The sequence below is a fragment of the Notolepis coatsorum genome (genome assembly GCF_963971535.1).
Source record: "Notolepis coatsorum genome assembly, chromosome: 3".
Taxonomy (NCBI): domain Eukaryota; kingdom Metazoa; phylum Chordata; class Actinopteri; order Aulopiformes; family Paralepididae; genus Notolepis; species Notolepis coatsorum.
The window spans coordinates 78,452,852-78,476,461 of NC_140167.1; positions in this window are offsets into that span (position 1 = coordinate 78,452,852).

Consider the following 23,610-nt stretch of genomic DNA (forward strand, 5'->3'; position numbering starts at 1 on the left):
GATTTTTTTACAATATTTTAAGGCCTTCACATTAAGACCATTGAAGATATGGTTTGACCCCCAGGCTTTGGTATCTTGGAGAGAATTAGAAGAAAACATGGTAGCCCCACAGAGACTGAAAGACATAGCACACACTAAACTTTCAATCAAGCATTGTGAGCGAGAATTTGGCCCAATAATTACCCATGCAATCAGAACATGGCGGGAAACACAAAAGAAATATCCTAACCCTCAAGAATGGCATAATCACACTCCCATATTCAATAACAATGCACTCTTAATGGGAAAACGACCTATAAGATTCCCTATATGGGAAGAGAAAGGCATACACTCATTAGGGGATATTTTTAATAACAAGGGCCTCTGTAGTTATGTCGAAATATGCATAAAGTTTAACCTCACCGAGTCCACATGGCTTTTTTACATACAGTTACGACTTTGTATGAGATCTCACGGTGTTCCATTACTCGTACCAATTGAACACCACAGATACCACAAATTTTTCTATGAAAGAGATACATTGGGAGGTTTTGTATCAAGTTTTTATTATCAATTACTAACGTCCTCGTATGAAACCCTTCAACTAGACACTGTCTGGAGGAGGGATATACCAGACCTGGAATATGACTTTGATTGGCAAGGAGCCTGGGCAAATGTCCGACTTACATCAAGGAACCCGGATCATCAACAAATCAATCTGAACTATATTCACAGGACATACTTGACTCCTATAAGGCTGTGCAAAATGGGGATTATACAAGACTCCAAATGCTCCCAATGTACAAATGGGGACGAAGGAACATTTATGCACATGTATTGGGACTGCCCACCAGTTAAGGCATTCTGGAAAGATGTGTCCCAACAATTATCAATACTCGTATTTTGGAATATACCTGTACACCCCGCGGTATTACTATTGAATGATGTTTTTGAGTTTGCAGTGAATCCACAACTAAAAAGATTGGTTTTATCGGGTATCACAGTAGCTAAAAAACTGATCGCATCACGTTGGTTTCAACCGGAAAAAATGTGCCGAAAAGTGTGGTTTCTTACATATCTCGATGTGATATATCAAGAAATATCTACAGCAAGAATTCTGGGGCTCAATGAATCCAAAATGTCAATGTGGTTAGAAGTGGTGGAGAGAATAAAAGCTAGCTTATAATGGTAGTGTCTGGTTAGGAGTGAGGGATAATGGAGGTACTATCCAAGAGGGGGTCCGGGAGGGGGGGGTTTGAGCTGGAGCATATGTGTGTAGGGTTTTAGAAAATAGGTATTAGGGGTATATTATATACTAACATTTATATAATTGTAATTTCGCTGGATATACACTGTATACGGTTAAAATGTTATTATAGACTATTTTTGTTTTATCCTGTTTCTGTACTTGCATATATTATAACCACCTTTACTGAAAGTTTCATTATGCATTGTGTGTTGAGTACTGACTTTTAATAATTTTTTGTTTTGCAATAATAAAAAAAAAAAAAAAAAAAAAAAAAAATATATTCGATTTATACATTTGTGTGGACTTCGTTTCATCAGGTGGGAAAGTGTTCATCATATCTATATCATGTACTGGATGGCCAGAAGTTAAAGTACAAGCGGTAGTGGTTTAATAATACCATACTTATCAATACAGTCAGGGAATTGTACCCCTCAGTTACAATAGTTCTGTTTTAACATTGAGGTGAACGGGCACTTCTGCATCCGTACCTCACATTACATCAAATCTGACCAATAACGCAAATGTGTCTAAATCATAGTAGTCCTTTCTATGCTAACAGTTTCATTGTTTATCTGGTTGCCATTGACGCTGAAAAGCATTTCTTTACATGTTATGTGGCTTCATGGATAGGGTTTGAGATAGGCATTAAACAAGAATACCCTGAGGACTCTGGCAGGAGCACTCATTCAGGGGTACTACGACTATGCTTGCACCTCATGGTACCAAAGCACCTCAAAGGCGCTAAAAACAAAATTACAAACATCTCAAAACAAACTGGTCAGACTACTGCTTGACCTTACTCCTAGAACCCACCTCACCCCTGCCCACTTTGACAACCTAGGATGGCTTAGAGTAGACGACAGAGTACAGCAACTTGCAATGGGCCTGGTCTACAAGATACACTACACGACCAAGGTACCCATACATGTCAAAATACTTCCCAAAGGTCAGTGAATACCACGATCACAACACCAGAGGGAGCTCCACAAATCATGTTAAACCCAGATTCGGCTCAAATAAGGGACTAAACACGTTTCGCAATTATGCCACATCAATGTGGAACGCCCTACCCAAAGCTGTAAAGGAATGTGGATCACTACCCACTTTCAAAACCTCTCTCAAGGGACACCTACGGGAGACTGCAATTCAACACTGGCCCCTGTAAATATCCTAACCCAACCCCCTCCAATGTACAGTAATTTACCTAGTATGGTTTTGTCAATAGTCCAATGTACAATTTTGTTTGTTTGTACAGTGTCTCCCCCCCCCCCCCTCAATGTACAGTTTTGCCAATGTACAGTCATTTACCTAGTATGGTTTTGTCAATAGTCCAATGTACAATTTTGTTTGTTTGTACAGTGTCTCCCCCCCCCCCCCCTCAATGTACAGTTTTGCCTGTTTATACAGTGTGCCCCCCCCCCCCCAACCACCTCCAATGTAGATTACCCAGTATGCTTGTCAATATCCCAGTGTACCCAACCCCCCCCCCCACCCAACCTCCTCCAATGTACAGTTTCTACCTCAAATGTATATACTCCCTTTTCCTGACTCCTTCTGTATCACAAACAGTACTGTATTTGCAAATCTGGTATGTCATAAATGTATAGATGTAGCAGTACTGACTATCTGTATGTCATGTATGTCATATATGTCCTGATGAATTGAAAATGGGGGACCCTGATGTAAACAAGACGAAAGTCTTTCTCTGGTCTGCATCCCCTTAACAATTGTGTGTATTGAGCTGTACTGTATTGTACCCATTCTGCAATCTGTTAATAAAGATTTCAATCAATCAATCAATCAATCAATAGACTAAGAGGGAAATACCATAGATATAACATAGACTAAGAGGGAAAGACCATAGATATAACATTGACTAAGAGGGAAAGACCATAGATATAACATTTATTAATAGACTAAGAGGGAAGGACCATAGATATAAATCTACTATTTGACCAAGAGGGTAAAACAGTAGATATAAAATGTACTAATTGACTCAAAGGGTAAAACAGTAGATATAAAATGTACTAATTGACTAAGAGGGCTGCCTTTTATAGACAGGACGTTTTGACCAAACGTGGTCAGTCTACATTGAACCTTGCAGTATTTAATGCAATGAAGATACGTTTTTGCAGCATAAACTGTTAAGAAAGGCCGGATTTGTCTAAAATTAACTAATTTTAAATTATTCATGCATTTCACCTTTTTGATGTGTTTCTTAAGGATAGGTTCTAGTCCAAGATTACATGATACTTGAACTGGGAGACCAATTCCAATCCCCCCTCCCCGAAAAACATTGGACCTTGTGAATGTGATGCCAACTGGTCGTTTGCTGAACATCATGCATACAGTTATTTTTGTATTTAGCAGTAGGCACGTGTTTTGCAACCAGTATTGGACCTTGTTCAAAGCATTTGTGAGGTTACATGAGATCAGGTCAGTTTTTTTACCATATACAAAAATGTCTGTGTCGTCAGCGTACATCTGTACATTGAAGTCAGGGCATATGTCCGGCAGGTCATTGATGTACAGGGGAAACAGTAATGGCCCAAGTATCTATCCCTGTGGCACACCGACTGGATTGTCAAGATGGTTGATGGTTGACAGTGTCAGTTGCCTTTCTAAGATCCAGGAACACAGCACCTACATATGTAGTAGTCGTTTTATTCAGTCATCACACACAAACTGGATGTAGCCAATTACTTAAACACTTTCTTCACAAACATAGCCACAACACTGGTAAACAAACTACCCTCCCACTCAGGGCAGTATGGGGTAGAACACATAGTAGCATACTACAAGAACCTAGGCGTCCACAAAGACGATTTCAAACTGGAAATGGTAACTACAGATGAGGTACTCAATAAACTGAGCGCCCTCCAACCGAACAAGGCCACTGGCCATGACAACATCCCCTCCAAATTCCTCAGAGACTCAGCAGCCGCCATCACCCCAGTCATCACACACATAATAAACCTCTCCATAAAACAGGGACACGTCCCCAAGGACTTCAAAATAGCGAGAGTAACACCCCTGCACAAAAAGGGCAGCAAATTAGACCCAGGCAACTACCGCCCTGTTTCTATCCTTACATCCATCTCGAAAGTCATGGAAAAAATAGTATACGAACAGGTCGAAAAGTACCTTACGGATAAAAATCTAATCTACGAATTCCAATCTGGCTTCAGAACATCCCACTCCACTGACACATGCCTTCTCTATTTGAACGACCACATCAAGCAAGAGGTGGACGCGGGCAAATACTGCGGCATGGTCATGCTAGACCTACAAAAGGCCTTCGACACTGTCAATCACACCATTCTGATTGACAAGCTAAAAGCAATTGGTTTTGATAGTTTATCAGTGAGCTGGATACAATCCTACCTGGAGGGGAGAGAACAGATGGTGGAGGTAAACGGTACCCTATCCCCCCCCCTCACAGTGAACTGTGGTGTTCCTCAAGGAAGCATACTAGGACCACTACTGTTCCTAATTTATGCAAATGACATGTCGTCAGCTTGTGACTGCAACTTGTTCCTGTTTGCGGACGACTCAGCCCTGCTGGTCTCTGACAAGAACAAGTTACAGGTTGAAAAAACCCTCAGCTCGGAACTAGGCAAAATCTGCATATGGCTCGCCGACAACAAACTATCATTACACATGGGCAAAACAGAGTCCATTCTCTTCGGTTCAAATAACAAACTCAGCAAAACAGACGGCTTCTCAGTTACAGTGGGTGACAATATTGTCACAAGGAAAGATGAAATTACCTACCTGGGTTCCATCCTAGAGGCTAATCTTTCCTGTGACAAAATGGCATCCAATGTAATAAAAAAAGTCAATCAACGAACTCGATTCTTGTACCGGATCTCCTCCCTGGTAAACAAGAATACCCTGAAGACTCTGGCAGGAGCACTCATTCAAGGGTACTACGACTATGCTTGCACCTCATGGTACCAAAGCACCTCAAAGGCACTAAAAACCAAATTACAAACATCTCAAAACAAACTAGTCAGACTACTGCTTGACCTGACTCCTAGAACCCACCTCACCCCTGCACACTTTGCCAACCTAGGATGGCTTAGAGTAGACGACAGAGTACAGCAACTTGCAATGGGCCTAGTCTACAAGATACACTACACGACCAAGGTACCCATGTACATGTCAAAATACTTCCCAAAGGTCAGTGAATACCACGATCACAACACCAGAGGGAGCTCCACAAATCATGTAAAACCCAGATTCGGCTCAAACAAGGGACTAAACACGTTTCGCAATTATGCCACAACAATGTGGAACGCCCTACCCAAAGCTGTAAAGGAATGTAAATCACTACCCACCTTCAAAAACACTCTCAAAGAACACCTACGGGAGACTGCAATTCAAAACTGGCCCCTACAAATGTCCTAACCCAGTTGTACAATAAAGACCAAGCATGGCTTTGTCAGTATTCCAATGTACAGCCCCACCCAACCCCACCCCACCTACCCAACCTCCTCCAATGTACAGTTTCCATGTCAAATGTATGTCAGTATTCCAATGTACAGTGTCCCCCCCCCTACCCAACCCCCCCCCCCCCCCCACCTCCAATGTACAGCCCCACCCCACCTACCCAACCTCCCCCAATGCACAGTTTCTATGTCAAATGTATATACTCTTCTTCTGGATTTTTTTAGTATCACAAACAGTACTGTATTTGAAAATCTGGTATGTCATAAATGTATAGATGTAGCAGTACTGTCTATCTGTATGTCATGTGTGTCATATGATGAATTGAAAATGGGGGACCCTGATGGAAACAAGACGAAAGTCTTTCTCAGGTCTGCATCCTCTTAACAATTGTATGTATTGAGCTGTACTGTACTGTACCCATTCTGCAATCTGTTAATAAACTTTTCAATCAATCAATCAATCAATACAATATGCACAATCATTTAACAATCTTTGATTTGGCAGTGAATGAAAAGGTACAGACTGAAGCATAATGCTTATACATGCCTGTCCTATATTCTTAACAAAATTAAGACTGGCTTTTTGTCCAGCATTTACTTAACCTTTTCAATAAAAACACAGTTAGCTGCCTCAATGGAGTGATGAGCACGGAAGCCAAATTGTAGTGGGTGGAGTGGGGTGTGACCTTTGTCCAGATGAAGATGTGTATATTTATAGAGCTTTGAGATGTGTATATTTTATAGAGCTCTGAAGATGTGTATATTTATAGAGCTTTGAGATGTGTATATTTATAGAGCTTTGAAGATGTGTATATTTTATAGAGCTCTGAAGATGTGTATATTTATAGAGCTTTGAGATGTGTATATTTTATAGAGCTCTGAAGATGTGTATATTTTATAGAGCTTTGAAGATGTGTATATTTATAGAGCTTGGAAGATGTGTATATTTTATAGAGCTCTGAAGATGCGTATATTTATAGAGCTTTGAGATGTGTATATTTTATAGAGCTCTGAAGATGTGTATATTTTATAGAGCTTTGAAGATGTGTATATTTATAGAGCTTTGAAGACGTGTATATTTTATAGAGCTCTGAAGATGTGTATATTTATAGAGCTTTGAGATGTGTATATTTATAGAGCTTTGAGATGTGTATATTTTAGAGCTCTGAAGATGTGTATATTTTATAGAGCTCTGAAGATGTGTATATTTATAGAGCTTTGAGATGTGTATATTTTATAGAGCTCTGAAGATGTGTATATTTATAGAGCTTTGCGATGTGTATATTTTATAGAGCTCTGAAGATGTGTATATTTTATAGAGCTCTGAAGATGTGTATATTTTATAGAGCTCTGAAGATGTGTATATTTTATAGAGCTTTGAAGATGTGTATATTTATAGAGCTTTGAGATGTGTATATTTTATAGAGCTCTGAAGATGTGTATATTTATAGAGCTTTGAAGATGTGTTATAGAGCTTTGAAGATGTGTATATTTATAGAGCTTTGAGGTGTGTATATTTTATAGAGCTCTGGAGATGTGTATATTTTAAAGAGCTTTGAAGATGTGTATATTTATAGAGCTTTAAAGATGTGTTATAGAGCTTTGAAGATGTGTATACAGTATTTATAGAGCTTTGAAGATGTGTATATTTATAGAGCTTTGGATATGTGTATATTTATAGAGCTTTGAAGATATGTATATTTATAGAGCTTTGAAGATATGTATATTTATAGAGCTTTGAAGGTGTGTATATTTATAGAGGTTTTTGAGATGTGTATATTTATAGAGCTTTGAAGGTGTGTATATTTATAGAGCTTTGAATGTGTGTATATTTATAGAGCTTTGAGATGTGTATATTTATAGAGCTTTGAGATGTGTATATTTATAGAGCTTTGAAGATGTGTATATTTATAGAGCTTTGAAGATGTGTATATTTATAGAGCTTTGGATATGTGTATATTTATAGAGCTTTGAAGATGTGTATAGAGCTTTGAAGGTGGCTACATGCACTGGCCTCCTTACTGCTGAGTAAGACATACATGTATCATTGTTTTAATTCATTTGTTTTATGCGTCTCTTTTCACTGAAGGATTAAACTCGAAGTTCCTCTGAATACTATGATATGGTGTCCAACTCAAATAACGGCGAAACAAACTCACGCTTTACTTTGAAGGCAAAATCGTCAAACCGGAAGTGAAAGCACTGCCGAGTGCTGCTGCCCTGACGGAGATCAAGATAGGAGACACACCCCCTGTCCTGCCCTCTCCTCATACAACTAGGAAGTAACGCAAGCTATCAACATGTCAAAGTTTGGGGGGGAGGGGAGTGTGGTTGATTGATAACTTCTGAACCCTCCTGTGAATTTGATTCTTTAAAGAGAGGAGTTGTATGCTGAGCCTCACTGTAGCATCCAGACTCTTATCCTCCTATTCTCCTTCAGGAGGCTGACTGTTTTAAACACACTTTAGTCCGTTTTAACTAATTAATTTAGATTAGATTAGATTAAATGTAAAATATTGTCATCATATGGATATTCGTTGACAAGTACAACGAAAAGAAGTTTGGCATCCAACCAGAGTGCAAATGTAGCAGTAAAGTGCAATAGTAATACAATACAATACAATACAATGTACATGTGATTAAACTTGGTATAAATATATAATATATAATTAGTACTAATGAGTAATAGTGCTAATCAGATGTGTGTACAGAGTTGTATTATTAATATGTACAGTGATACAGGTATAAAGACACTGGTAGTAAGTAAGTCATACTGGCCAGCAGCGTGTACAAATATAGAACAATGGTTATATGCAGGTATATATACAGACAGATTGATAAATATATGGTATATATATATACTGCGTGTGAGCCCCCTCTACTCCCTCCTCACCCACGACTGCACTCTTATACAAGGCACCAACACCATTATCAGGTTTGCAGACGTCACGACACAGCGGTGGTGGGCCTAATAAAAAACAACGATGAGTCTGTCTACTGGGAGGAGGAGGTGCACCGACAACAACCTGGCCCTCAACACCAATTAACCAAGGAGTTCAAGTAAATAAATATATAGAAGCATTATATGCAGGTATATTCAGACAAATTTGGATTGTAGGAGAGAGACCACTGTGGCACACTGGGACGAGTCAGGCAGGTTGAAGTCACCCATCAGCAACAGGGGGACGCCATCTTCTGCGAAGGAGCTTAAGGACACGTCCAGCTCATCTGGAAAGTGTTGGTGAGGACCTGGAGGGAGATAGAGAGAGTAACAATGGTGAGATTGAATGGACTAGAGACAGATACTGCATGGTATTTGAGAGAGGAGAGGGTTAGATCAGGTAGTGGTAAAAGACACAGACACATTGCAAAGCAGTGAGTTCACTTCTTGGTATAGCGGTCTGTGTTGTTGCCCGCGGTGTGGGAGACCACATGTTCGAAACTCCCTCGGGGCATCAAAGTTTAAGGTGACAATGTCACAACCGTTACATATATATGAATAGAATAGAAGTACTTAGCTCAGCAATGAAGTATCTAGGCATGGTTTAGACGTTGTAGGTCGGACAGAAGATGGTAAGAAGCTGATTCATGGGGCCAGTGGTGCTCATGTCCAGTATGAGGTAGAACGGTCACTGGAATCTCTATATCGACATATCCAGAGACAGGGACAGGGGTTAGAAAAATATGTGTAGAGAAAAAAAAGCAGACATGGGAGCAAATAACAGACATCCTAACTGAACTAGGCAGATTAAACAAAGGGTCTATCCCTGACCAGGTGAGATCAGGGTAGGTTGAAGGAGAGAGAGAAAAGATGGGTCTTAAGCAGGGATTTAAAAGCTTCGACAGAGCAGGCGCCCCTGACGACGGCAGGTAATTCATTCCACAAGTAGGGAGCGCGGTAGGCAAAGGCTCTGTGGCCGGCGGATTTCTTTTTAACTCTAGGAATCGATAGAAGCCCCGCATTTTGTGAACGAAGAGCATGAGCGGGCAAGTATCGCAAAATGAGATTGGATAGATAGAGCGGTGCGAGCCCATTTCAAATTTTGTAAGTGAGGAGCAGCACTTTAAACTAAAGTCAGATCTGGCCTGAATGGGAAGCCAATGTAGGGTGGACAAAATTGGTGTGATATGATAACATTTTCTAATTTTAGTTAGTGCAGTTGCATTTTGCACGAGTTGAAGATTTCTGACGCTTGAGTTAGGTAGGCCTGAAAAAAGCGCATTACACTAGACTTTGAAGCAGGAACCACCCTGTAATGTCTAGACAGGCCTGGAGGAGAGATTTGGATCGAGTCTCCACTGTTGCAATGCTCTGCTGCTTGGTTTGAGAGGCAGGTTTAACCCAAAGGCTCCCTCTTCTGGACGAAGGGAGTCATTACAACTCTGACATGTCACACCGTTAGGAAGGAGGCACACCACTAACATACAGTGTAGTAGTTGAAATGTCCACTTAATCCTCTCAGCTAAAATATTGAAAGTAGATACAAATGTTTTAGCAAAATGTTAATTTTCCCTGACACAATGTAGAAGTAGTAGAAGTAGAAGTCTTTTTTTGTCATCAGATTAACACACACACATGCGATGGGAAACCCACAGGAACACACACACATGCACTGAGTCGCTGACGAAATGTTCTCTGCATTTCCCATCCCGTCGTCCTTCCCCCCCAAGGGCAGCCGGGAGCAGACAAGGGCTGCAGCGTGCGCCACGCCCAGGGACCAATCCAAGTGCTCCTGTCCGTCTTCATCAGGGATGAGACAGCGTTAGCGATCTGTTGTGCATGTTTTTCCATTGGGTTTATCTTATCGGGAGGGGAAATCCTTGCGAGCACGGGGAGAACATGCAAACTCCACACAGAAAGGCCCGGGAGATACCCCACCTGGGTAACTGGCAACACGGCAACCTGGTCCCCAAGCGGGAATCTTCTAAGTGTGAGGTGACAGTGTTAACCACTACACCACCGTGCACTACTATTTATATTCTATACATTGTGATTTGATATTTCTTTTATTGTTTTTTTTTTATTCAACAGGAAGCTGCTTCTCCTGTGCTTTTGTTTAACACATTGACGACCACGGCTTGCAGTGTAATATATGGCTGGAGGACAACGCTTTGTCAACAAACCGATGTACTTTCTAACAGCTATATATATACTTTATAGTATTGCTATCTGTCCATTCTCATTGTCACTTGAGTGCATAAACCGTGCCTTCATAATGGCTTAAAGAAAATAAAAATCCATCGGTTGGTTGTCATTTTATAGCGCCGTGAATATAAGGTTTATCGCAGTTTTCACCTAGTCTTTTTTCTGGGGAGCTAGATAATAGGCTAAAGGCTAGTCACGTTATATCAAACGCCATTTCTGCTGTATATATACGAATGAAATAAAACAAACTGCGTAGCATCCGGACTATTACAGAGCATCTATGGATGAAATGGGGGTGGCGGGGGACGCCGATTACTATTATTGATTAGCAATACAGTGTGCGTTCAAGTAGCTATTTTCACTGATCGATCACGTTGCGTTCTAATACAATGTCCAATCCAGCTGTAATTTGGGGGAATAGTATCCTACCGTCAGCCCATGTGATCGCCGGCAACATTTCGTCATTAGTCATCGGAATCTGGTAGATCGATATGTCCATTGGCTAATCATAAATCCCATTATTCCAGGCTGAAATCTGCGTTCGGTAACGGGATCAAAGATGGAGTATGTTCGGCTGGGATCGAGGCTCATATGAAACGCCCACAGACAGTAATTTTTTTTTTCAATCGCCCTCAATGATACTGCAGTGGAGCGATGGCGCCCCTAAGCAGATCTGGCCGGTATTGCATGTTTCAAAAATCAAATATGCGGGTAGGTCCTGCAAGTCGATCGGGGACGTTAATAGCGCTATTAATATGGAATAAAACAATAACAACTCGCCATGAGTTAATTCGTGGCTCTGGTCCACAACACATGGCACCGTAACACGTATAACTCGTGGCTGGTCCTTAAAGTGTTAATCACCTGTACATTGTATATCACTTTTGCACATTTGCACTGTGGTTGGATGCCAAACTTATTTTTGTTGTACTGTACTTGTGCTGTATGATGACAATACATTTTAATCGAATCTCTTGTGTGTCTGTTGTCATTGTACCATGTGTGTCTGTTGTCATTGTACCATGTGTGTCTGTTGTAATGTCCATTGACACCAAGCCACATTCTTGTACATTCATTGGATTTGTTTTCTATCAGGTTTCTGATTCCGATCCTGATAAAAGAAAATGGAACTCCAATTCTGGAGTTTCTTACACAATAATAAACCACCAAAAATAACACTCATCACTGTGTCCTTTAAAAGAAGGTTGGTTTGCCCTCTCTGACAGATGCAACAGACACTTGTATATATTCATTTTAAGGCCCTTACTGGTAAGCTACCTCCTTATACTACATCATTATTGGAATGGGATTTTGGAACCTATGAAACCTGTTCTGGTGGTCTTTAACTTAAGGTCCTCCGAGTTTGCTCTGAACAGGGTAAATCTGCATTTTGCTATGATGCCCCTCTAGCTCATGGAATGAACTCCAACAGTCCTCAAAGCTTGAGATTCACCCCTCTGTTGCAGAGTTTAAAACATTCAGCCAATCAAGTTGTCAATCAAGTTGTACGTGTTTTAATTGATTTGTTATCCTTGCGCTTTGTCTCGTCTTGTTGTCTCATTGTTATGATTCTATATGCTGTGTGATATTATATGCTTTGTTTATGATCATTTCTGTATGTACACTCAACGTGACTGTGCCTGTAAATGAGGGAAACCTCAGTTGCCCTTTAAATTTAATTATACAACGGCATGCAAATTTCTCGATTCTGATTGGCTGAAACAGTCATTTTACACGTCTTTATTGGCAACAATCCACGCTGCTGGCCCAGGACCCGCCCACAACCGACCCACATCACATCACTCCGCCGGATCACAAGAAGGTGGCCAATAATATTTACAAATGGATATGTTAATGGCGACTAAACGACTAAATATGAAGCGATTCTGTCAAGGGGAATGTGTTAGCCCTTTAAACAATGTTGGATGATGTAATTGATGGGTCTTGAGGCAATCTAGAACAAAAGAAAAATCGCGGTTTGATTGATAGATTAATTGATTGATTTAAATTTCTACTTCCTTCTTGCTACTGACTGCAGCGTTCTCTCTCACTGTCCGACGCTGGCGTACCCACAAACACACACACACACATACACACACACACACACACACACACACACACACACACATACACACACACACGCACACACACACTGTGACACACACACACACACACACACGCACACACACACACACACACACTCCTGTCTGCAACAGCGGGGGAGTCAGACTGAGAGAGAAGCAGCGCTGTTTTAAGTGAGCATGGTCTATTGAATTGATTGATTGGTTGATTGCTAATTTTATTACTGTACCCCTGGTTTCCAACTGGTTAAGTTTAGGCTAAAAGAAATAAATAAAAAAATAGGGCGAAGAAAACGTTTTTTTCCTATGCATTCCCTTAACAATTGTGTGTATTGAGCCGTACTGTATTGTACCCATTCTGCATCTGGTAATAAAATTTTCAATCAATCATTCCAATAATACACAGTTGGATGTGTTAGTTGGTTGGATGCACTTCAAGCTGCTTCCACATGAGGCAACTTCTCTCAATCATTCCAATAATACACAGTTGGATGTGTTAGTTTGGTTGGATGCACTTCAAGCTGCTTCCACATGGAGTTGTGGGAACTACTTTTTCTGGCGGATGGTTTTTTCAATAAATCTTCGATTAATGTGTGTTTATTGTATAGAAATAAGGTTGGATGAATCTGGCAGTTGTATAAAAGCTTTACACCACGTGCAGTCGTGATTTGTGACCAATAAACCATGCCTAGGGGGGTCTAACGACCCTCGGCTGCGCCTCGGGCCTAACAACCACCCCTAGGCATGGTTTATTGGTCACAAACCACTCCTGCGTGTGATGTAATGCTTAAATAAAGGTTTGAAATGAAATTGCTGTTGGGAGAAATGTAACACCTGACTACACGTCTCTCAGGCTTGGTTTAGGAAACCTTGTCCCTATATGATAATAATAATAATAATAATAATAATAATAATAATAATAATAATAATAATAATAATAATAATAATAATAATAATAATAATAATAATAATGTTCCTGTTAAATATGTTATTATATAAAGATGTTACACCAGGCTCTGTCTCTCATCCTGATTGTAATGACCTGACATCATGGAAGCAGGTGGTTGTCTGGTCTGTGTGTTCAGGTGCTGCTTGAGCCTGCATGGCTGAGTCTGTGTGTGTGTGTGTGTGTGTGTGTGTGTGTGTGTGTGTGTGTGTGTGTGCGTGCATGTGTGTGTGTGTGTGTGTGTGTGTGTGTGTGTGTGTGTGTGTGTGTGTCTGTATTTGTGTGTGTGTCTGTATTTGTGTGTGTGTGTGTGTGTGTGTGTGTGTGTGTGTGTGTGTGTGTGTATGTGTGTGTGTGTGTCTGTGTGTGTGTGTGTCTGTGTGTGTGTCTGTGTGTGTCTGTATGCGTGTGTGTATGTGTGTGCGTGTCTGTGTGTGTCTGTGTGTGTGTGTGTGTGTGTGTGTGTGTGTGTCTGTGTATGTGTGTGTGTATGTGTGTGTCTGTGTGTGTCAGAGAGCTGTCTCTACCTGTATGCTGGTGTTTTTATAATCCAGAATGTTCCACCTCAGTGCAGAGGCAGAATGTCACACAGGAAGGCAAACAGCCTCCAGACTCCTGACCTCAAACTGCACGCTGCCCCCCAGGTGCTGCATAGAGGAGGGGGGACGGTACACTGTGTGTGGGGGGTATGCTGTTGGCAGCAAGGGTGTGTGTGTGGGTAAGGTATGGTATGGTAAGGTAGGCAGTGAAGGGGATATGGTTAGGAATGGTTAGGTATGGTATAGTATAGTATGGTTAGGGTTGGTATAGTATGCTTGGGTATGGTAAGGTATAGTATGGTTGGGTATGGTTACGTATGGTAAGGTATGGTAAGGTATGGTTAGGTATGGTAAGGTATGGTAAGGTATGGTTAGGTATGGCATAGTATGCTTAGGTATTGTATAGTATGGTTAGGTATGGTTAGGTATGGTATAGTATGCTTAGGTATGGTTAGGTATGAATGAATGAATGAATGAAAACTTAACAGATTGCAGAATGGGTACAATACAGTACGGCTCAATACATACAATTGTTAAGGGGATGCAGACCTGAGAAAGACGTTTGTCTTGTTTCCATCAGGGTCCCCCATTTTCATTTCATATAGACATTTATGACATACACAACATACATGACATTTATGGCATAGGGACATATAGGTATTTAGTACTGATACATTTGTGACATAAGCGGTATTCAAATATACAGTACTGTTACCCCTAGATCCTGACAGAGTATATACATATGATGGGGAGGGGACTGTACATTAGGAGGGGGTGGGTGGGTGGGAGGGAAATTTACATACGGCGGGGAGGGAATATATACATGCGGTGGGGAGGAGACTGTCTATTAGGAGGTGGTGGGGGTTTTGGGCATTTAGGTGCTCTTTAAGAGCGGTTTTGAATGTGGGCAGGGATTCACATTCCTTTACAGCTTTGGGTAGGGCGTTCCACATTGTTGTGGCATAATTGCGAAACGTGTTTAGTCCCTTGTTTGAGCCGAATCTGGGTTTAACATGATTTGTTGAGCTTCCTCTGGTGTAGTGGTTGTGGTATTCACTGACCTTTGGGAAGTATTTTGACATGTACATGGGCACCCCGGTCGTATAGTGTATCTTGAAGACCAGGCCCATTGCAAGTTGCTGTACTCTGTCGTCTACTCTAAGCCATCCTAGGTTGTCAAAGTGGGCAGGGGTGAGGTGGGTTCTGGGGTTCAGGTCAAGTAGTAGTCTGACCAGTTTGTTTTGTGATGTTTGTAATTTTGTTTTAAGCGCCTTTGAGGTGCTTTGGTACCATGAGGTGCACGCATAGTCATAGTACCCTTGAATGAGTGCTCCTGCCAGAGTCTTCAGGGTATTCTTGTTTACCAGAGAGGAGATCCGGTACAAGAATCTAGTTCGTTGGTTGACTTTTTTTTATTACATTGGATGCCATTTTGTCACAGGAAAGATTTGCCTCTAGGATGGAACCCAGGTAGGTAATTTCGTCTTTCCTTGTGACAATATTGTCACCCACTGTAACTGAGAAGCCGTCGGTCTTGCTGAGTTTGTTATTTGAACCGAAGATAATGGACTCTGTTTTGCCCATGTGTAATGATAGTTTGTTATCAGCGAGCCATATGCCGTATAGTCTGGTTAGGTATGGTATAGTATGCTTAGATATGGTAAGGTATAGTATGGTTGGGTATGGTAAGGTATGATCAAGGTATGGTTAGGTATGGTATAAGATAAGATAAGATAAGCTATTCCTTTATTGATCCCCTTGGGGAAATTCAGGGATCATAGCAGCATGGGGGAGGGGAGGTACAGGTAGTACAGGTATAGTATGCATAGGTATGGTAAGGTATAGTATGGTTAGGTATGGTTAGGTATGATTAGGTATGGTTAGGTATGGCAAGGTATAGTATGGTATGTATGGTTAGGTAATGTATAGTATGGTATAGGTATAGTTCAAGTTTCTTTAATAGTTGTCATACAGAAGTACAGAATACTTTTATACAAAATGCTTCTTACTGTTTCGCTCCAGAGACTGTTAGACAAGATAGTATGAAATAAAAATAAAAATAGTATAGCATGTAAAATAGAAGTGAAAATAGAGGTCACAGTGTTCATTATAGACATATGTACAATGTTCGATGCAGAATAGAAGTAACTGAGTTACCATACAATATACAATATACTATGCAATGTACTAATATACAATACTATATAGTGCAGAGCAGAAATGGGATGAGGTACAATTTAGGTACAATTTACAGTAAGGTGTGCGAGTTGTAGTGCAAATCCTTTACCAATAAATATAAAGTGTAAAGTGTGTTTAGGTGTTCTAAAGTGTGTAAAGTGGGTGCTGCAGTGAGTTGCCCGTTTAAAGTGAGTGTGTGCGTGTGGATGTGTGTGCTGTGTGCATTTGATGGTTGCTGCATAGTGTTTATTGTTCGTTGAGCAGCCTGATGGCCTGGGGATAGAAGCTCCTTCTGAGTCTTTCTGTGCTCGCCTTAAGACTCCGGTATCGCTTGCCTGACCGCAGCAGTTCAAAGAGGCAGTTGTTCGGGTGGCTGGAGTCCTTGATGATTCTCTTAGCCTTCCCCCTGCACCGCTTGTTGTAAATGTTCTGGAGGGTGGGAAGCCCCCCTCCAATTGTGCGTTCGGCTGAACGTGTCACTCTTTGTAGTCTGCTACGGTCTTGTGCAGTGCTATTCCCAAACCAGGAGGTGATGTTGCCAGTCAGGATGCTCTCGATTGTACATGAGTAGAAGTTCCTAAGGATCTTCTGACTGACTTGGAACTTCCTTAGGCGCCTGAGGAAGTAGAGGCGTTGTCGTGCCTTCTTCACAACACTGTCAATGTGTGTGGTCCATGTCAAGTCCTCGGATATGTGGGCTCTGAGGTACTTGAAACTGTTCACTCTCTCAACCGGTGCCCCGTCGATGCTGAGGGGGCTGTAGTCCTTGACCCCCGACCTCCTGAAGTCCACAATCATCTCTTTTGTTTTGCTGACGTTCAGGGAGAGGCAGTTCTCCTGACACCACTGTGACAGATTCTCTACCTCTTCCAGGTAGGCCCTCTCGTCGTTGGCAGAGATCAGGCCCACCACTACTGTGTCATCAGCAAATTTGATGATTGTGTTGTTGTTCCGCTGTGCCACGCAGTCATGTGTGTACAGGGAGTAGAGGAGGGGGCTCAGAACACAGCCCTGGGGGGCCCCTATGTTGAGCGTGATGGATGAGGAGGTGCAGTTGCCTGCTCTTACCACCTGGGGTCTGCCCGTCAGGAAGTCCAAGACCCACTGGCAGAGGTCATAGTTCAAGCCCAGGTCCCTGAGCTTGGCTATGAGTTTGGAGGGGACTATGGTATTGAATGCTGAGCTGTAGTCAATGAACAGCATTCTCACATAGTTCCCCTGCCTCTTGTCCAGGTGTGATGCTGCTGTGTGCAGCACATGGGCTATGGCATCCTCCGTGGATCTGTTAGGGCGGTATGCAAATTGCAGGGGGTCCAGGTTGATGGGGAGGGAGGAACAGATGTAGCCCTTCACTAGCTTCTCAAAGCACTTCATGGCTATGGAGGTGAGGGCTACAGGGCGGTAGTCGTTGAGGCAAGCGGGCGTAGATTTTTTGGGTACAGGGATGATGGTGGACTTCTTCAGACAGGTGGGGATGACAGCCTGTTCTAAGGACAGGTTGAAGATGTCAGTGAATACCGGGGCCAGTTGGTCGGCACAGACTTTTAGGACGCGGCCGGGGATGCCGTCCGGTCCTGCTGCCTTCCTGATATTCACTTTTTTAAAGGTCCGCCTCACCTCATGCTCTGTTACCCTGAACACTGAGTCTCCATCAGCAGACCCCCCCCCCCCCCATTGCCGTGGCTTGTAGGCTGGTGTTGTTATTCACAGCCTCAAACCTCACATAGAAGGTATTGAGATCATTTGCTAAGGAGATGTCACTGTTCAGTTTGAGGGAGGTGCCTTTGTAATCTGTCATTGTTCTGAGGCCCTGCCACATACCTCTAGAGTCAGCCTGTTCAAACTGAAGTTCAACTTTATCCCTGTAACGCCGTTTTGCCTCTATTACTGCTCTCCTGACGTTGTATCTTGCCGTCTTGTGTTCTTCCATGTTGCCTGTCGCCAGCCCGGTGTTGTAGGCTGAGGTGCGCACTTTCAGAGCCTCACGGACGGATTTATCTACCCAAGGCTTTTGATTTGGGTAGATTCTAATTGTGGTAGAGGGGATTGTTTCTTCTACCAGAGTACAGACAAAGTCAAGCACCGTTTCAGTGTATTCGTTAATATTGGCTGTGTTATCACGGAATACACTCCAGTCTGTGCATTCAAGTGCAGCCTGCAGTGTCTCCTCTGACGTCACAGTCCAACGCTTAACCACTCGCGATACTACCGGCGTTCGCTTGAGACTTTGTTTATACTTTGGCAAAAGAAAGATGGCGGCGTGGTCCGATTTACCGAATGGACTAAGAGCCTGTGACTTGTACCCATTCTTAAATTGCGAGTATACATGGTCTAATATGGTCTCGCCTCTGGTGGGACAGGTCACATGCTGATAGAAATTTGGCAACACCTTTTTAAGACGCGCGCTGTTGAAATCGCCCAGAACCAAAATGGCAGCGTCAACGTTAGCTATCTGTAGTTTGTTTACCTCGTCGTGTAGTTTTGAAAGTGCGGCCCCAGTGTTTGCGTGTGGTGGAATGTACACTCCGATCATGATGATGGACGTTAACTCCCTCGGGAGAAAGAAGGGTCGGCATTTGATGGTAATATACTCCAGGTCTGGGGAGCAGTGGTTAGACAATTCTTTTGCATTGCCTATATCGCACCACTCCTTGTTTACCATGAAAGCAATGCCGCCTCCTTTCGTCTTTTGTGACTCTTCTGCCGTCCGGTCCTTGCGGAGAACGAAGAAGTGGTCTGCCGGTTCTATTGCATGATTTGGGACATCTGGAGACAGCCAAGTTTCTGTGAAGCAGAGGACGTTGCAGTCCCGAATGTCCCTCTGGAATTGGATCCGTGCTCTGATGTCGTCCAGTTTATTTCCTATCGATTGCACATTGGCCAACAATATGCTGGGCAATGTGGTTCTGTGTCGTTTGGACCTCAGTCTATTTCGGACCCCAGCTCTTCTTCCTCGCCGTCGCGCCTTCTCCTTGCCACGGCCACAACAAAAGATTTCGGCGGGCCACTGCTGTTGTTCAGCAATCCGATCCAGAGAGCAATCCAATCGGTAAGTTTTCCTTAATCCAATGTCAATGATTGACTGACGGTCATACACATATAATGCACCAACAGTTGGTGCAAATAAAACTCTTAAAACTATAAAAATTAACAAAAGTAAGCACAGTCTCGACGGATAGTATGGTTAGTATGGTTAGTGTAACTGAGGGGTACAATTCCCTGACTGTATTAATAAGTATGGTATCATTAAACCACTACTGTCTTATGTACATTACTACTGGCCATACAGTACACAGGTATATGAGATGAACACCTCCACAATGACACGGTTCCACAACAAATCTTGGTTAGAATAATATTTATTAGCAGCACGAAGATTATCTTACATTACTTGAGAATTAGAGTCGCGCTTGTAAGGCGAAGAATGTGCATGAATAGGTCAAGAGCGTAAGTCCATGAGCATATTACGCAGGAGATAATGAATACCACCTGTATCATAAGAATTATATCTATGGTACACTAGTAGGGCAGCTGGAGATACTAGTAGGGTCCCTCCGGTTGTAGGCCAGCAGGGGAGAGGAATGTTCGAATGCAAACTCTGGATCAACGGGGAATCAATAAGCTCCAGCTACGGGAGGCGGTACATTACTCCCTTGATCGGCAGACGAAAGCAGCAGCTATAATCCAAGTATGCGTGCAGCATAGGTGAAAGCCAGCCAGCCTCTCCTAGAGACGGGCTCGAGTGATGTTCCTCACGGGTAAATCCCACACAGTAGTGGGTGTAGACGATTCTCCTCCGCTCCAACAGCCACAGGACCAAAGCAATAATCCAGCCGAAAAGGGCTCTGTAGTCGCCGGTGTAGGTTATCCAGTGTACATATCCACACGGTTCTCGTCTAGGGCTCCTCGGATGACGGCACCAGGTTAAGCCGCCCAGCCTGGATAAGCACACTAGCTCGGTACGAGGAAGCGTTGGTAATGCTGGTCACTGTAGAACGGTAGCCGCACGATACACTATACATAAATAGACTATTACTGAATAATAGAATAGGTCGAACTCGACGGTACAGCGTTAAACTCTGATACTTCAGCTATCAATTCGCACGCGGTTATAAGTGCTCTATTTAGACGCAAGGTTGCTCACTTCACTTGGTCGTTGACTCGTGATGAAGGCTTTAACGTTTGAGGGTAACACGTTTCTAGGTTGACTTTAGGCTAAGTGCTGCTGTATCCACCTGCAACGTATTTATACGTACGGTGAACAATCTAGTGCCAACCTTATTTCTGTCTCGTATTCTTGCGCAGAGCCGGTCATGTCCAGGCATGTCTTGGCGGTGACTTTGAACTAGACATTGGGGGGTATGGCCGTGGCGCCTAGGGGATCGCTTCCAATAGGAGAACGAATATTATGGTCTGTCCTGTACCAGGTAAAGGGATATTCCGTGTATATGTACAAAGAATATACAAGGGATATCAAACGATATACAAATATTATACATGGGATCTCAAGCAATAAATATATATATTCGGTTTAATCTGACCCTTTGTAACAGCCGCCTCCTAATTAGTCCGCACCTAATTAGATAAGCAGAGACAGATTAACCGCACTGTCCACTACTCAATGTCCGTTGTGAGGAGTAGGGCAATTCACTAAGTCAGTGGGTCATGGTCGTCATTAAGCGAGTCGGGGAGCCTTGGCAACTCTATCAGCCTCGCCACGGGTCGGGTATATGTCCGCCCCTGGACGAGCACTTCTGCCGCTCTGACCTTTCCGTCGGCACCAGTGATCACTTTGCTTACGCTGCCGGCCGGCCACGCAGCTCGGGGTAGTGACTGGTCTATGATCACGACGACTGTGTCCACTTTTAAGTTGTCCCCGTCCTTGACCCGCTTCTGACGGGCTGGAAGGGATGGTAGGGGGGTTAGGAGGAAGCGGGCCTGAGACTTCTTTGATCTGTGCTTGGCTGCGCCTCCACCTCCTCCGTCTGTTTCTCTTGTTTGCTCTGTACCCCGTCTGAGGAGGGGCCGGTTCCGGCCGCCCCATCAAGGAGTCGCTTGGGGTGCTGGGTTCGAGGTCAGCTACGTCTGGAGCGCAGCTGAGGGGGGTGGAGTTCCGAACTCCCTCTTGTGCCCACGGTTCTCTCACAGGCCTCTCGCTTAATGTCAATAGCCTCTCAACGGGCTGTACGAGAGAGTGGCCGGTGTCGCTCACCTTTGTGTGTAGGCAGCGTGTAGACGTGGGTTGACTGTCAAGTCCGTAGAGGGGGCCCTGGAGCGTCCATCCCAGTCGGGTCTGAACCGTGACTGGGCATCCTTTGGGTCCGATGTGGGCCACCTCAATTGGGAGAATGAGGTCCGCGTGGTCGGAGCCGATGAGCAGGGTCGGTGTGGCGCCGTCGATAAGCAGTATAGGTAGTTGACGTAGGTGCACATACTTCGCCATCAGCTGTGGGATGGGGTAGGTGTACTGTGATAGGCCTATGTCGTGGCTGGTGAAGACGTTGGTAATACTATACTGCTTCTCGGGCTGGTCCACCACTGCTATCTTGAAGGAGACCTTTTCACCCTTTATGGTCTTCTGGTCCCTTCTGATGGTGCGTATGGTCATGGTACCTTTGGCACCCCGCAGGCCCAACTGGGCTGCGGCGGAAGCGAGGAGGAGAGTCTTTTCAGACCCATCGTCCAGGACGGCGTAAGTGTCCAGGACCTTGTCCTCGTAGCTCAGGAGCACTCTGACCACTTTGATGAGCACTCGGGGGGTCCCGCTATGCTGGTCAATGTGGAGCACTCCTGTTGGTCGGTTGCTTTGGGTCGTCTGGGGTGGTGCCGACTCGCGGTCGTCCGAGTAGCACCGTGACTCCCAGTGTCTGCTGTAGCAGTCGGTACAGTAGGGAGCGGTCTGGTGGATCTTTGGTACTGGTGCCACCGCCTCGGCCTGGTACATTACCGTGACGGGCCCACTTTGTTGTCCTGGCGGACGCCTGTTGATGTCATGCAGGACCTCCAAGTGGGCGCCGCCGCACCTGCTACACTTCTTCTTCAAGCGGCACTCAGCTGCCATATGGCTGCGCGCGCAGCGGCGGTGGTCCTTGATCCACTGACTCACCTCGTCCGTGGTCAGCTTCCCGAAAGTGTCGCATTGATACAGCCGGTGTTCCCCTTCACAGTACTGGCATTCAATCTTCCACTCCTCTTTCGTCGAGGGGGCGTTGTGGTTCTTGTGCTGCGGTACTGATTCGGCTTGGTGCATAACGGTCACCGACCGGCGGTTATCATTTGATCCCCGAGGTCCTGGTCTTGGGCTTGGTCCACTCCATACGAACGTGTCCAGTCGTAAGCTGCTGACCTCCCTGGCGAGGAACTCAGACAGGTCTAGGAGGGATGCCTCTGGGCCGTTGGGGTCGCGGTGGTCTCTCTGCCGCCTGAAGCGCTCTTGTCGGGCGGGAGGGAGCTTCTCTAATATCCTTTCTACATTAGAGTTAGCGTACAGTTCGTATATCCCCTTTTCCTTTTGGGACCCCAGCATCCCTACCAGGGACTGTACCTTGATAGAGAGGTCATCTAATGCTCTGTTGTCTCTGGCTGGGGGGAGACGGTCGATGTCTCTTATCTCTTGTATCACGTAGTCCCATAGGCGTCCATAACGTTGGTCGAGGGCTACTAGAGCCGCGGTGTATGGGGTAGTAGAGTTGGAATATGCCAGCGCTATATTGTGCGCTCTGGGCACCTTCAGGTGCTTGAGTAGGATAGCATACTTGTACGTTTCATCCGGTACATCGGACATCATTGTCTCTAAGCACATTCGTAGCTCTGTGTACTGTGCTCGGTTCTCGTGTGTGAAGTCCGGGAACGTCGGTGTGCCAAGGTACGATGCCATTGATGTCTGGCACATCGGTGAGCGTTTGGGGAGAGGCCTCCTGGGTGTGTCGTCTTGGGCTGGTACTTGGTGGGTACCGAAGCCCGGGTACCCAGGTGCTGTTCCTCGGGGCTGGCGGTGCGTCAAACTCACCCGTGAGTTGAGTCGGGGGTTTGTAGCGCAGT